Raw genomic sequence first — 15564 nt, 5'->3', positions numbered from 1 at the left:
ATATGATTAGTTAAACAAGGATATGTTGGGAACCACCACTTACTTCTGTAGCCTTTGTCTTTATGGCTGCACTAATTTCTACTATTTCCCCTAGGATGTAGTACAGTGTTTTATTTACTGTCATGGCAAAAGTGGAGCAGTGGTTTCAGAGATTTCTTCATGGCTTTCCCCACTATTATAACTCTAATATTGTGGGCCTTGATAACACTTTGGATCCCTAGGTATTAATGTCAAGTTCGACCATGCATTGTGTTCAATACTCTTTAAAATGTTCATGTATTCCCCATTTCCTAATACCTGGCCTCTAGTATTTTCAGTTCCCATTACTTTCAGAGATTCTAGTTCTGCAAAAACATCTCCTATCCTATCTACCATCAACCCTCATCTATAGACAAATCCCATCACTGAAAGTCTATTTAGGATCTTCTTCCACACTATACTATGTCATTTCTAACATTTCTTCACTTTATGTTGTCCATTACTTTTTATAAGCTTCCAAGTGTCAAATTAGCAGCTTATTAATAGCACCTTATCATAGGGGCCTGGTCAGTATATTAAATTCTGTATCACAAAAAAATTGTCCCATATCAATCAGTTCTCACTTATCCAATGTTGTGTTGCATCTTGCTTGATCCTAAACATTCAAGATCTAATTTCTTGTATTCCTCACCAACTCATGCTGGGGTATGTTGAGTGCAACCTGTAGTTCCATTAGCAAATAGATTCTTTCATTCCTTAGCAGGTCCAGCACTTCCATGAATGCATTATGTTATGACTTGACCATTGTTATTGGTCTAGTGGCCAGGAGGGGAGGTGGGTATTGCCTTCCAAAGCAAAGTCTCTGTAAAGTAGTGATTTTTTCAGGCTATATCCTACTATTAGTGGGGCATTTATTAATTAAAAAAAACACTTTGAACAAGTTTAGAAATTCCACTCTTTCAAAATATCTATCTCCACTCAACACTTGGACTCCTGAGATCCTGAACACACACACACACACACACACGCAAACATGCATAGGCATGAACACACAAACCTATAGAAGACATTTCTACCTGGATTTCTCCTAAGTACCTTATATATACATATATATATATATATATCCAAATTTGAATCATCATTCAATACCTTTCCTCACTCAAACTCTCTCTTTTCCTATGTACCTTTTACTTTTATTTTTGAATAATGGTACCATTCTTTATTCTTTATTTTCATCACAGTCTCAAGGCTAAAGGTTATTATTAAGTTGTTTTCCTTTTTTTACCCAGTAATTACTGTTGTTTCTCCCTCTTACATATATTTTCCAATTCAACTTTCTCACTGTTTCCATCAAGAGCAGTTTTTACTGCATACTCCATGAACTTTGACTTGGAAAGTCATTTGCCAAATGGAGATACTTAAGTATGGGTTTGAATTTTGGAAAGTGTTAAATGTCATTGACTACTGAATGGGAGTTAATTTTATTTGAGGTGAAAAGTAAAACATAATTATGTGATGATTCTGGTTTCCTCATATTCCTTATAAATGTCATTGATCAAATCCGCCTTGTTACCTCTATGCCATAATTAATTGAGCTATCAGAAATCTAGTTTTAGCTAATGATATGAAATTAATGACCACAGATCTGGCTGCTATCCTTCCCACCCCTTCTCTGATTCCTCCCCCAAAACTGTGAAATGCCATAATTATCTGTGATTAGTGTTAAGATGTGCAGAAGGGATGGGAAGGCAGCTGAGAGAACTGTGATCCCCATTAAAATAACTTTAGTATAAACACACTGAGAAATTTCAAACTTCTGTAGTAAACTCCTATCCCTAATATGCATAATTTCTCAGATAAATTAATACAGTTTCTTTACCATAAAAAGAATATGCTTTCTTCCATATCTCATTTTCAATTTTAGAGGAATCACCTTGCAAAGAGACATCATAGTGAAAAGGGCCTGAGCTTTGATGAGACAGAACCAGATTCAACTCTTGTTTCAGCCACTTTCTGGATAAGCAGTAGTGGGCAAGTGTTCAATGAATGTGTATTTCCAAATCTGTAAAATGGAGATGGCAATGTATTGTTGCAATGATATTGGAGAGATAAATTTAATTCATGAGAATCAGCTTGCATAAATCATTTTCCCAATTAGTTGAACATAAGCATCCTAGAGGTGTCTAATATTTTAAATAGAATGTGAATAGAATAGAATAAAATTCTGTTTCTTCAATATTTTATATTTTATATAAATCATCTTCATATAAAAACTGCTTGATGAAGAGAAGCATGCATTGGTAATTATTTACATCTGAGGAAATTATCTTTTAGAGTTGTTAAGAAACTTGTTAAAAACACCAGTTCACAAAAGGTAGATGTCTTTACGGTAAAGTTTCAGACTTCAAATCATTTCTGAGCATTATCATGGCTGGCACGCAATATCCGCAGGGCTTCCTTCTGCAGCAGCCACTGGAGACATCCTATTTCACAGTTATTGACTAACATAATTGCTAGTAAATTCTGTTTAATTTAGAACTGAATCTGCTTCTCAGCAATTTCTAACCCATAGTCCTAGTTTGACTCTCCAGTGCCACACAGAATGCCGCTCTTTACTCATGCAGAATGATATTTCAAGAATTATCTTTTTCCTAATATCTTCTATTTCTTAGATGATATTTATTTCTGGAGGACTCTCTATTTGTATAGATATCAGTGGTTGATTTCAAGGAAGATCATTACAGATCCTGCTATTGGATATGCTGCAAATGACTGCAGTGGTCCATTCAGTGTTCTCCTTGGGTAGAACCTCATTATGAGCATTCATATCCAATGATTTGTTATTTCAGAAATGAATATACTATTAAATAAAGGGTTAGGTTGGAAACTTGACATCATAGCAATAGTCACAGAGCAAGATTAACTTAGAAGGTAATTTTGAAAATACTATGCCTTTTAGCAGACGGAATCAGCAGGCCCAAATATGTGTAAAAAGAAGTTATAAAAAAGCATATATTCATGTTACAGTCTTTTTGGCAAAGGAGCTAGGGTTGGCTTTCAGTGGGTTCTTCTGCTTTAAATTTCTAGTATATGAGTTTCTGCATTACATCCTGCATGAGGACAGCTTAATGTCTGATGATGAAGCACACATTATATTGATTACAAAAAAATGAACTTCCTGGACTAGGACTATGATATGGGAGAGGTCATTTTAAGTGGGGCTAATCAAACTTCATAATTTTTTGTGCTCATAATGCTTCTTAAAAAATAAAATGCATCTGAGTATAGTAATGACGCATAGATCCAGAGTTTAACCCAGCAAACCTAGTGAGTTTGCCTGTTGGAATAAATTCTTTCCGGATAGTGGTTATATAATTTAAATAATCATAGGTCTGAAATTTTTGTCATTTTAGCTACTAAGAAAACTTTAATGATTGTGTGTGTATTTATGCATAGATAAATGGATAGATATATCATTTGTAAGACTGTAGTATTTAGCACATCCTCATCTATACTGTCATGGTCTTCTTAAGATACAAAATTAGCTCTTGCTAAGCAGCATACCTTATTACAGAATAGAAGGTTGAAGTACATAATTTAAAAATTCTACAAGGAAAGCACTAAGAGCTATTATGGCATATGTAAATCATGTCATTAAATAATTTATCAGTCTTTAAAATAAAACTTCTAATTGAGAATAGGAATCAATTTATAGAACAGCAGAATTCCCTCCCTCCTAGAGGGATGGGAGCACTGCTGGAAAGCATTTGCTCCAAGTGTATGAAAGGCTATCATGAAGCAGCAGTTTCCAGAGAAGAAAAGGCTTACTTGTGGGGTATCAAGTTAATTAGAAGAGACAAATGGACATGAAAATTCATTTTCATTGCCTAAATTGAAGGTGTTCAGTGACCTGTCAAAAGTCCTTGTGTTATTTACCAGTTTAATATCTAACCTAGAAATTTTATTCCAGAATTCTTTCAGCTTCTAAATATAGTCAGCTTCTCAAATTATCTTTGAATGAGTGCTATCATATTTCTCTTCAATAATGAGTTAAAAATCTTTGGCACATACTCACTGTTTTAGTTTCCAAGCTGCTAAAACCAATAGCAAACAATGGTTTGGTTTAACAATAGGAATTTCTCAGTTCATGGCTTCAGATGCTAGAGGGCTTACTTGCTCCTAGAGTCCATATTTTCTGGCTGGCAGGCAATCTTGGTTCCTTGGCTATTCCATCACATGACAATGCACATGGCACTGTCTTCTTTTTCTTTTGAGTTCTTTAGCCTTCCAGCTTCTGGCTGCTCCCTGCAGCTTCTCTCTGTGTCCATTTAGTTTTCCTTATGATGACTTCAGCCATATTGGATTAAGGCTCACCCCAATTCAATTTAAATACATCTAAACTAATAACATCTTTAAAGGTCCTATTTACAAATGTTTTCACATTTACAGGATGAGCATTTGGGACCTGAAAAACCTTTGTAGGGGACATGCTTCAATAACCAACACTCACTTAAAAGCAGTCTTATTCTGTCAGCTCTGAGAACTCTGAAAAGTTGTGGTAAAAAGAACAACTGTACTTCAAGGTATTAAATTTTCCCCAAAGCAAATGACAAACTTCATTATAGTTTTTTATAATTGAGTTTGCCATAATTAAAAAGAAACATGAGTAAAAAAGGGATAGTCTCCAAAATCTTCAGCCAATAGACAGAGTTAAATAATCAACTTCCTTATTCCCTTAACATTTTTCTCTCCCTCAAGAGAAGTAAAATAATACATCAGTGCTCTATAAAAGTGTTAGTCTTTCTTATCTCTTCTAAGATTGAACTGTTAAAATGTATCTCTTCAATCCCCATTATATAAAATATGATTATTTTTAGTTGTCTGTATGCTTCTTTTTTCTATTACCTGTAAGAATTTCACATGGGATGAATTATATCTGTGGGCTTGAGATTGTGAAGCATGGCCACTATTAATTTCCCAAGTTATTTATATTTGCCAACTAGGTTATTTCTCTTAGTCTACTTGATTTTCCTTCCCTTATTCACAATACTCATATTTATTACATAAATAAATGTTAGATATGCCCTCACTAGAGAGACAATACAATGGAAACCACTGAAATTTAATCTCTCAGCAATTGATAAAACAAGAGAAAAATTCAGTAAAGTCTTAAGATATCTGAATAATACTGTCAACAATTTTGATCTAGGAGACTTTAGAACACTTCACCCCACAACTGCATAATACACATTCTTTTCAAAGTCACATGGTATATTTTCATGATAGACCATATGCCAGACCATAAAATTTGAAAGCTCAATAAATTTAAAATGAATTAAGTCATTTTAAATTTAAATCATTTTAAATTTAAAATGACTTAAATCATATAGAGTATGACCTCAGACCATCAGAGCATTGGATTAGCCATTCAAAAATAGCTACTATGAGAAACCAATTATATCTATTATTATATTGTTTAGAAACCAATGACAATGTTTATCAAGGAAAATCTCAACTTTCTAGAAAACAAAACCAAAACACTTGTGAATAACCCATCAGCCAAAGAATAAATCTGAAGGGAAATTAGAAAATACTGTGAACTAAATGTTAATGAAAATAGAACATAAAATTTGTGGGGTACAGATGAAGCTGCCAGTGCTTTCTAATAATCCAAGAGAAAAAGTAATCCACATAATGTTCACTAACTTCAGTGAGATTCCATACTCTCTGGTTCCCTCAATATGTGGCTGACTTGGAAGCTCTCTAATAGCTTCAGAGAGATTTTTTTTTTTTTTTTAATCCTTGCTTTCTAGTTGTTGTAAGAGGTCATTTGTTTGCTACAAGCTACTCCATCATATCCCCGAGTGGAAGTCTAGAGCACTCATCTTTAATACCTGGTGAAGCATCAACATTTGTAGTATAAAGACTAGCTGGACTATTTAGGAACTTATTTAGTTATCTCAAATTTTAGCAAATATAGAAATATTGTATGCAACTAAAGAGCTAGTCTTCCATCTTAATGACTCTGCCTCTGGATTGGTATTTTATTTCCTTGGGATATAGACTATCGCTATTTAAAGCTTCCTAGTAATACTATTATTCAATTTTACTTCAGCTTTCCAAGTGTATGTTTGGTTTCTGTAATATATATTCTTTACAAACACAACCTTCAACTACAGAAGATTGCTTAATTTAAATTTAAATACATTATTTTGTAATGATATCATAGTAACGGAGTCTCTCAAAAGTTAAGTATGTTAAACTGATGTTTAATTTAGAGTTAATAAGAATGAATGATTTCCTAACATTCTTGAAGAAATTAACTATAAAAAACAATGAAGAAAATGAATTGGAAATTAACTGAAATTCAACTTCAAGGTGAACAAATATGGGAAGCAAACTTACTAAAAGATCTAATAAAAATGCTAGTCCCATAACAGTCACTATATTTTTAAATAAAATGAAAGCTTGTTGAAATAATAAACTGAATTATTATAATAATTTGTTCAGTTTTTGAAGTTTTTGGTAATTACAAATATTTTCTTGAATCAGATTTTTTGCTATAGTTAGCATTTTGTGAAAATATGTTCTGAGTTTTGTTGTTGTTACTGCAAATACAAGAAATAAAAGCTTCAGAGGTTACATAGAAATGTTACTATTGGGGACTCAATAATTACTCTAATTCTTCACGTATTATTCCACAATAAATGCAAATAACTCTTAAAATGTGACTCTGTCTCATCCACATTAAGGTTTTATGAGTAATCTTGAGAAACTTTAAACCTTCATTATAAGCTTAACAGAATTTTCTTAACTTTTATACCAGATAATTTCCTTTGCTTAACTTCTGGAGGATAATGTCACAATTTCAAGACCCATTCTGCAACCAAAAACTCTCAAAATTTCCTTTTAGTTATCTTCTTATTTCTTATTTGTTGCCACTTCACTCACTTTCATCAGCTTCCGTTTCTCTTATTATCTTAGTATCCTTATTAAAACCTTAGAACAGCTCATACTTCTCTCTAGAGGCATTTGGAATTGTAAATCTCTATATAAACACCAAGTATTCTTATTCTTATTTTCATAATTCTGGAAAGCTGATCATTGGCAACATAAAAAACTTTGTCACCAAGATTTGCTTTCTTCCACTGAGTGTAAGAGTACTATTTTAATTAAGCCCATGATTGTTAAGTAAATACTAGGAAAAAGCAATTAATAGTAAGATGTTATGCTATGATGTTTTATAAGGAAAATCATTGTATTATAGACAAAAATAGATATATGCCATATATCTATGAGAGGAAACAAAGTAATCACTTTTTAAGGCTTTTGGCTAAACAGTAAATGAATACTGCACTGTTGATTAAAATATTAGCAGTAGCATTGGATTACTTAAAGACAAAGTAATTTTAATGGAAAAGAAATGACTTAGAATTTACTCTTCAGCCTTGGGGGAAGTGGGTTTGTCTTTATTATTTACTCTCTCTCCACTTCAATAGGAAGTCATCTATAAAGTAGCTTTTTGGAATATCATATATGCTCAATTTAATTAGCATAGAATCTCATAGAGAAGCTTCCACCAAACAATGGTCAAAATAATTCCTATTTAATTTCTTCATTTTTTTTGTTATATTTGGCTTAAATAAAATATGTAAGCCAAAACATATAGTATTCAGGTTATAACAGAAATGACTGATATAACCAGTGGTATAGCGATATCAAAAATAGAAAACTTTCTTTACATCTTTAATTCAGATGCTAATTATTGATTAAAATGGCACATTTATTTAATCATTTTGTACATAATTTTCTAATTTAATTTTATTTATGCACTTTTCCTATTTTGCATTTTGTTAAATGTAAAACTTAGTGATTCTTAAACATTGCTAAAACAATTCAATTGGTTGGTATGTTGCATTGATATTTGAAAGTTATTTAGGTAGTGACAATCCATCACATAATTCACATACATAAATCCCAAGGAGAAAAAAAGGTTTTTGTCGCTTGTCATTTTGAATGGTAGAAACAGCATCACTTCTCATTGAACTAAGCAGATAATATAATGCAGTGCTTTAAAGTGACAGACAGAGACCTAGGAGAGCACCATGGTTCTGAGCTTCTTATAACTCCTTTTTGATGGCAGTGCCCTGCGTACTATCATGTGCAGGGAATAAACAGCAGAAACGCAGAGTGTCATGATTGTGAAGTGGGGAAATTTTAACTAGATTACTGTGAAATACCTTTTCATATTAAGATACTTCTAAATCACTTGCAGACACCATTGTGAATAGACATTTACAATTCACCAAATTCTCTTAGAGGATAGAAGAGATTGTTCTAGGAATTCAACTGAGGACTTGAGATACAATAGGAACTGTAAGAGAATAAACAGAATTGCTTCAGAATGAATAAAATTCAGTGACAAAAGCTAAAAAATCTTTGAAAGGCTATTGTCTTTAAGAAGGTAAGTATAGGGAAAGATTTAGAAAGAGACTTGAGAAAATTGATCTTTATTTTAAGCCTAAAATGAGGGTTGATGTAAAATTAAAAATTTTCTCAACAGAATTTTATGAACATGCAGTAAGCAGACTCACATTTTAGCAGCTAAATTCATCTAATGTTCTGATATATATTACACATACTTTTTGGTAATATGAACTTACAGTGTATCCTTCTACAGCATACGTACATAGCTATGGCATCAACTTGAGGATTGGGGGCATACTGGGTCAATGTGAAACAATGTGTATTATTTTACAGGTGAGACTTATAGGTAATTTTCCTTGATTCATTTGCTCATTCAAAATTATTTGTTGCACACCCACTATAAGCCAGGTGTTTTTCTAAATGCAGTGAGCAAAACAGTTTTCCTGTCCTCATGAAATATACTTATAGAGGTGGTGACAGGCAACTGAATGAGGTAATTTCAAATTTTGATAAATGTTATGGAGTAAATAAACCAGTAAATATAATATAGCATATAAAAATCAGTGAATTCTACAATCCCTGGCTATAGACAAGGTAGTACTAGTATAGCATCCAAGAGAGGGTATCTCTGAGAAGATGACATTGGAGTTGAGAGTTGAATGATGAGAAGAAAGTAAACCTATGAAGATCTGAGGGAAGAACATTCCTCCCTCATGGGACTGAGCAAGTGGACTAGAAATAAGCTGAACATGTTTGAGGCATTGAAATTTCCCAAAAGCTAAGGAGATACAGTTAGTAAAATTAAAAAAAAAAAACTTGATCTACCATGGGAAAACTAACTGTGGTTATAGCCCCTGTTTACACTCTCCTCAAAGAGAAAAGAAGATTTGCTGTAGATGAAATAATTTTTCAATATATTCTATTCAGTTATGACAAAAGAATTTTGAAGCAGAATTTACACCCCATTTCTAATAACTATCAATATAACTATTAAACTATGTGCTGGTTTGGATACATAATGTCCCCCAGAAAAAGCCATATTCTTTAATACAATCTTGTGGGGGCAGACATATTCGTGTTGATTAGGCTGGAATCTTTTGATCATTTCCTTGGAGATGTGACTCCATCAACTGTGAGTGAAATGTTTGATTAAATTATTTCCATGGAGATATGGACACTGCCCATTCAGGGTGGGTCTTGATTTAATCACTGGAGTCCTATAAAAGAGCTCACAAACAGAAGGAACTCAGAGCAGCTGAGAGGGACATTTTGGAGAGAAGCTAAGAGCTGACACTGACACTGACACTGACACTTGGAGATGCTTGGAGACTTCTGGAGATGCTAGCCCAGAGTTTGCCCCATAGAAGCTAAGGGAGGACCTGAAGCTTAGATGAACAGGAGCTGAAGAAGCTAAGAGTGACCCAGAGACATTTTGGAGAAAGCCATTTTGAAACACAACCTGGGAGCAAAAGGACAAGCAGACACTAGCCAAGTGCCTGCCCAGATGGCAGAGGTGTTCCATATACCATTGACCATTCTTCAGTGAAGGTATCATCTTGTTGTTGCCTTAGTTTGGACACTTTTATGGCCTCAGGACTGTAAATTTGTAACCTAATAAATCCCCTTTATAAAAGCCAATCTATTTCTGGTATTTTGCATAATGGCAGCATTAGCAAACTGGAACAAAGTAACAGTGATTTTCCTTACGAATCTGCAATATGCTTTTCTGTTCCAATGACTGGCTCCAAGAGCAATTATTCATAGGGTCTTTCATCCAGGTCATTCAGTTATTAATTTATGTAACCACTGGGAAGGTAACATTGATAGAAGCCATGAGGAATATTGAAATATCCATCTCTGTTTTCATTCACCTCCACCAAATACGGACCAAAAAATAATTCAAGAAAACTTGATATTGAATGTTAGATTGTATGATATTCATGATATTTCACTGCTTTGTTATATAGGCAACTCAACAGACTTTTCCCAGGCCTCAACATTACTGACATCTCAGAATAAAGGCTTAGTTTTTCACCTATAAGTAGTTTGCTCTCAGTTCTCTGTATAATTTAAGTCTGTCCTCTAATCTCCAACTTCACATTTCCATCTATTTCTAGGTCTTGTTGTTGAATATCCCAATATCACCTTTTCATATTTTAACCAAAGTGGCTTTCAGAATTTCTTTTTATCCCTCCATATTTTTTATATGCACAAATTTTATTACAATTCTCCTGATAATCCATATTAAGGATTTTATCTTCTCCTTCATCTTTTCTTTTCTCCTATTTCACATTCCCATGCTGATTTGAATTTTGCATTTACTCTTTTTGTTTAATGCAGTTATATTGAGATATAATCACATGCCCATCTAATACATCCAAAGTATACAATCAGTGGCACACAATACCATCATATACTTTTGCATTCATCACCGTATTGATTTTGGAACATTTTCATTACTCCAAAAAAAAAAAAAAAAAAAGAAAGAAAGAAAGAAAAAGAAAAGAAGAAAACCCAAAACATCCCATACCCCTTATCCCCACCTATTATTATTTTGTTTGTCTTTAAATTATTACTCATCTACCCATATACTGGATAAAGGGAGGGTCAGTCACAAGGTTTTTACAATCACACAGTCACACAACAAAAGCTAGTTATCCAATCATTATCAAAGATCAAAGTTACTGGTTACAGTTCAACAATTTCAGGTATTTCCTTCTGGCCACTCCAATTCACCAGAAACCAAAAAGAAATATCTATACAATAGGTCAGTAGTCACAATCATTTGTTAAATCCTAATTTCTCAGTTTTACCTCCTCCCTCTCACTTCATCATTCTCTTAATCTTCAGAAATTTCTGGGCAATGACTATTTTAAATTTTTCATGCTGAAAAGGTGTGTTTACTTTATGGGGAGAGGAATGACACCAGTTGATGTTCTTGGAGAGACTGGTACCTCTGTATTTCAGGGCTTATCTGGCATAGGAACAATCTGGAGGCCCTAAATTTCTCAGAAAATAAAGTTACTAAGAAAACTTTTATAGAGTCTTAGATAGAGTCCAGACTATTCTTTAGAGTTTTACAAGAATACTATTGGTTGGGCCTTGGCATACTGTAACAATTTGCAACATCTTGTTGAAGCTTGCATAAGAGTAACCTCCAGAATGACCTCTTGGCTCTATTTGAAATCTCTCAGCCACTGAAGGTTTAATTTGTTTCATTTCTTTCACCCTTTTTGGTGAAGAAGGCATTCTCAACCCCATGATACCAGGGCCAGGCTCATCCCTGGAAGTCATGTCCCATGTTGCCAGGGAGACTTACATCCCAGGAGGCATGTCCCATGTACAGGGGAGATAAGTTAGTTTGGCTTAAAGGGAGAGGTCACAAGTGAGCAACAAAAGAGGTTCTCTGGAGGTGACTCTTAGGTATAATTATAAGTAGGCTTAGCTTCACCATGGCAGAAATTGTTTCATAAGGGCATGACTCAAGATTGAGGGCTTAGATTATTAAATTGGGAATCCCTAATACTTGAGAAAATATCAGGAATTCCCCAGGTGGATACATTTAACAGTTGTACCTTTTTTGCCCAGTCCCTCAAGGGGACTTTGCAAATAGTCTTTAATTTGCTGAACAAAATACTCTAGAATGTATTGGGGTATTACATTAACCTGTACAGAATAACACAATCTCATTCCCTATTTTAGGTTCTATGTAATTCTGTTGCTTAAATAAACTGACTAGACAGGTTAAATTAGTATGCTACAGAAAATTTCAATTTTGAAAAAATAAACCCTTGTTCCTTTGGTCTCATACTTTTAAAATAAAGACAATATCATCTTTTACCTTGTATTCTGATTTGACTTAATCATAACCAGGTACATTTCATTCATCTCTCTAATTGAATTCTGATCTCTTTTTCAGCTTAACAGCTGCTGTATGGAGTAATGCTGACTTTCAGAACTTCAGAACTCTAACTCTGAGTCGCAGGAGTCACACAGATACCCAAAGTTCCAGGAAACTACCAGGTTAAACCCAAAGAGCATAGCATCTCAGAATTTAGAAATAACAGTTAAAACTTAGGAGTAGATGTGTTTGCTGTAAGGGCTTACAATCTAGGAACCTTTGTAATGAGTCGTATTATAGAGACTCTTGATCATTGATTGCCCAATCTCTGCCCACTTTCTATCTCCTGACCACCTATACTCTTGAAATGCATTCTCAGAGTTTGCTCATTATAGTTAGCTTATATTAGTGAGACCATACAATATTTTTCCATCATTTTTGGCTTAATTCACTCAACATAATGTCCTCAAGGTTCATTCATCTACTTGCATGCCTCACAACTTCATTCCTTCCTGCAGTCACTCAATATTCCATCATATTTGTAGACCTCAATTTCCCCTTCCATTAATCAGTTGATGCACCCTTAGGCCACCTCCATCTATTGCAAATTGTGAATAATGTTGCCATAAACACTAGTGTGCAAAAATCTATTCATGTCCCTGCTTTCAGTTCTTCCAAGCATATACCTAATAATGGGGTTGCAGGATCATATAGAAACCCTATACTCAGCCTCCTGTGGAACCACCACAATGCCCTCCAGAGGGGCTGTGCCATTCTGCTTCCCTACAGTAGCATCTGCTCTTGAAGATGATCATACCTGTTTCTGGGGAATAATTTTCCTATATATATAGTTCAGGTTCTTGCTTCTCTAGAGAATATTTAATAATTTCTCAGCTTGCAGGGTTTTTCAATCATATTTAAACCTGTTATGCCTAAACCATAACACTGGTAATGTTTCCCTTACTTTTTAGTTGTAGGATATTTGGGAGAAAGTTTAATTTCCAAAACCATTCATTGAAGAGAAATCATTATAAATTATCTCTAAAATGTTGGAGATAATCAAGTTTTCTTTCTTCTTCTTCATTATAAATAAATGGAGGTCAAAGAATCTAACACACTTTTCAAACTTCTTTAGCCATGTTTTTGTTGTAGCTTTGTGTGTTTATATTTCATCATGTAACACAAAAAAGTATTTCAGGGGATATAACATTAACATATGAAATAATGAATTAAAATTAAGAATTTAAATTCAGGACTGTGAAAGTAGAAAAAGAAGCAAGACAATAAAAACATTATGTTTAGATCATATGGATCTCTATATTTGTTCTATTTTGGTTTCATATATTACTCTGATTTCAAAATTTTATGTAATTTTCTGTATTATTTGAAGAAATGTTCACCAAAGTTTTCTGTTGTTATTTTTAATAATAAAAAATTAGAATCATCATGTCGGTCAACTGGATTAATGCATGTATAAATAATGATGTGCACATACACACACACATAAGCAATGATCTTACATTTGCAAAAAATTAATATCCATATATATACATATAAAATATAATGTTGATTAACTGGAAGGGTATTTAGTGAATTATTAATAGTAGTCTTCTCTGGTACTTGTTGTGCTCTTATTTCTTTTTATCTGCATTTCTGATGTTGGATGTGGAGCAGGCATTAATTTTATAATAAATATACACAAACAAACATATGTAACTTCTTCATGTACATTATGGATATACCTCAACTGATATCACACAAAACAATCCTATTATTGAAAGCTTGTTTGTTCAAAGGAATGAATTTTTTGTCTTAATTTGAGTTGTTGCAATTTACTTTATAATAATAGTAAACATTTATTAGTTTTATCTACCTCTCCCACCATTTCTCAAATTTGTAGTTTGCCTAAACTTTATCATAATTACATATTTATTTTGTTTCAAATAATCCAAGATTATTGTAAATTTTAGTTGGTTATGTTAGAATTATTTCACTGATGCAATTTATGGAGTATCAGAAAACCTAAATTTAATCTTCCTCAAAAAATAAGAAAATTTTCTGTCTCATGCAATAAAAGAATCCAGATGTAGGGTAGTCTACTGAGTTGGTGGATTCTTTCATCCCAAGTGGTCATTAAGAACCAAATATTTTTTTCCCACTTTTCCCTCTGTTTCAATTATATATTCCCTTAGCCATAAAATACTTTACCTTTTTAGTAACTCAATAGTCTCAGTTTCAAACATCCCTATCTCTGACTACCACTTTCTATCTTTTCAGTCCACTCCTCTACTACCTTAATGTAAACACACTTTTAATCTTACTAGAAACTATATATCATTGGCCAAAACACCTTTCCAATGTCCTTCATTTATCCAGTGTTCTCATATTACTCCTTATGCAGCTTAAATTCCATTGTCAAATATTATAATCACTCCTTTCAGGTACTCTCAATTATCTCACAATCTTTCTTCATACTTTTTTGGGTCATCCACAACTCTGCTTAATTCCAACTCTGCCTTTATCATGTGGGCATTCTTGAAGCTAAACACAGCTGAAGAGAAAAAAATAGAATACTCAAAGGCCACTAATTATATAGATGATCATTAATTGTAATCGAGGTCTCCCCCTGCCATAATGCCAACTGTGACATACTATTTTTCTCTAGTCCAGTTATTTACTTATTCTCCAGTCAGCTCTTTCAGACCTTTCCCTCTCATTTGAAAATTCAACTTAATTCTCTCATCATTAATCTCAACTGAAAACCTGGTTTCTGCTTTCAACAAAAAATTTGGAAGAAGCTAGAAGAGAACTGCCCAAATTTCCCACTTGCATATCTAGATCCCTTCCTTCCTCTGTGCCCCTGCACTGGGTCTTCATTCTTGATATTATCTGCTCTTCTGATTGAAAAAATTCAACCCCCAACCCATTTTTCTACCAGATTTCATCACCCTCAACCACCTAAAACTCTCATTCTCTCAATTATCCCCTTTCTCTATTGAGTCATTTTTTTCATTTTAATGTATAATTCCCATGAGACTGCAAAAATGCTATTATTTCTCCATCCATAAACAAACACACACTCTCTTGACATTCTTTATCTCTCCAACTGTCAACTCATTTCCTTTTTTCTTATACGGTAATTCTCCCTGAAATATTTTTTTCTCTTCCAATCTCTTTTTGAATTCACTTTATTCTGATTCTCACACCAACACTCCATCAATATGCTCTTTTTCATGTCACCAATTTTCTCCAAATTGTTGACAATTTCATCTCAATGTCTTCAAATTATTGGAGAGCTGCCAGCATTCACTGCTGGT

Source organism: Choloepus didactylus, chromosome 1 (assembly GCF_015220235.1).
Source record: "Choloepus didactylus isolate mChoDid1 chromosome 1, mChoDid1.pri, whole genome shotgun sequence".
NCBI lineage: Eukaryota > Metazoa > Chordata > Mammalia > Pilosa > Megalonychidae > Choloepus > Choloepus didactylus.
Note: the sequence above shows the minus strand (reverse complement) of the source record.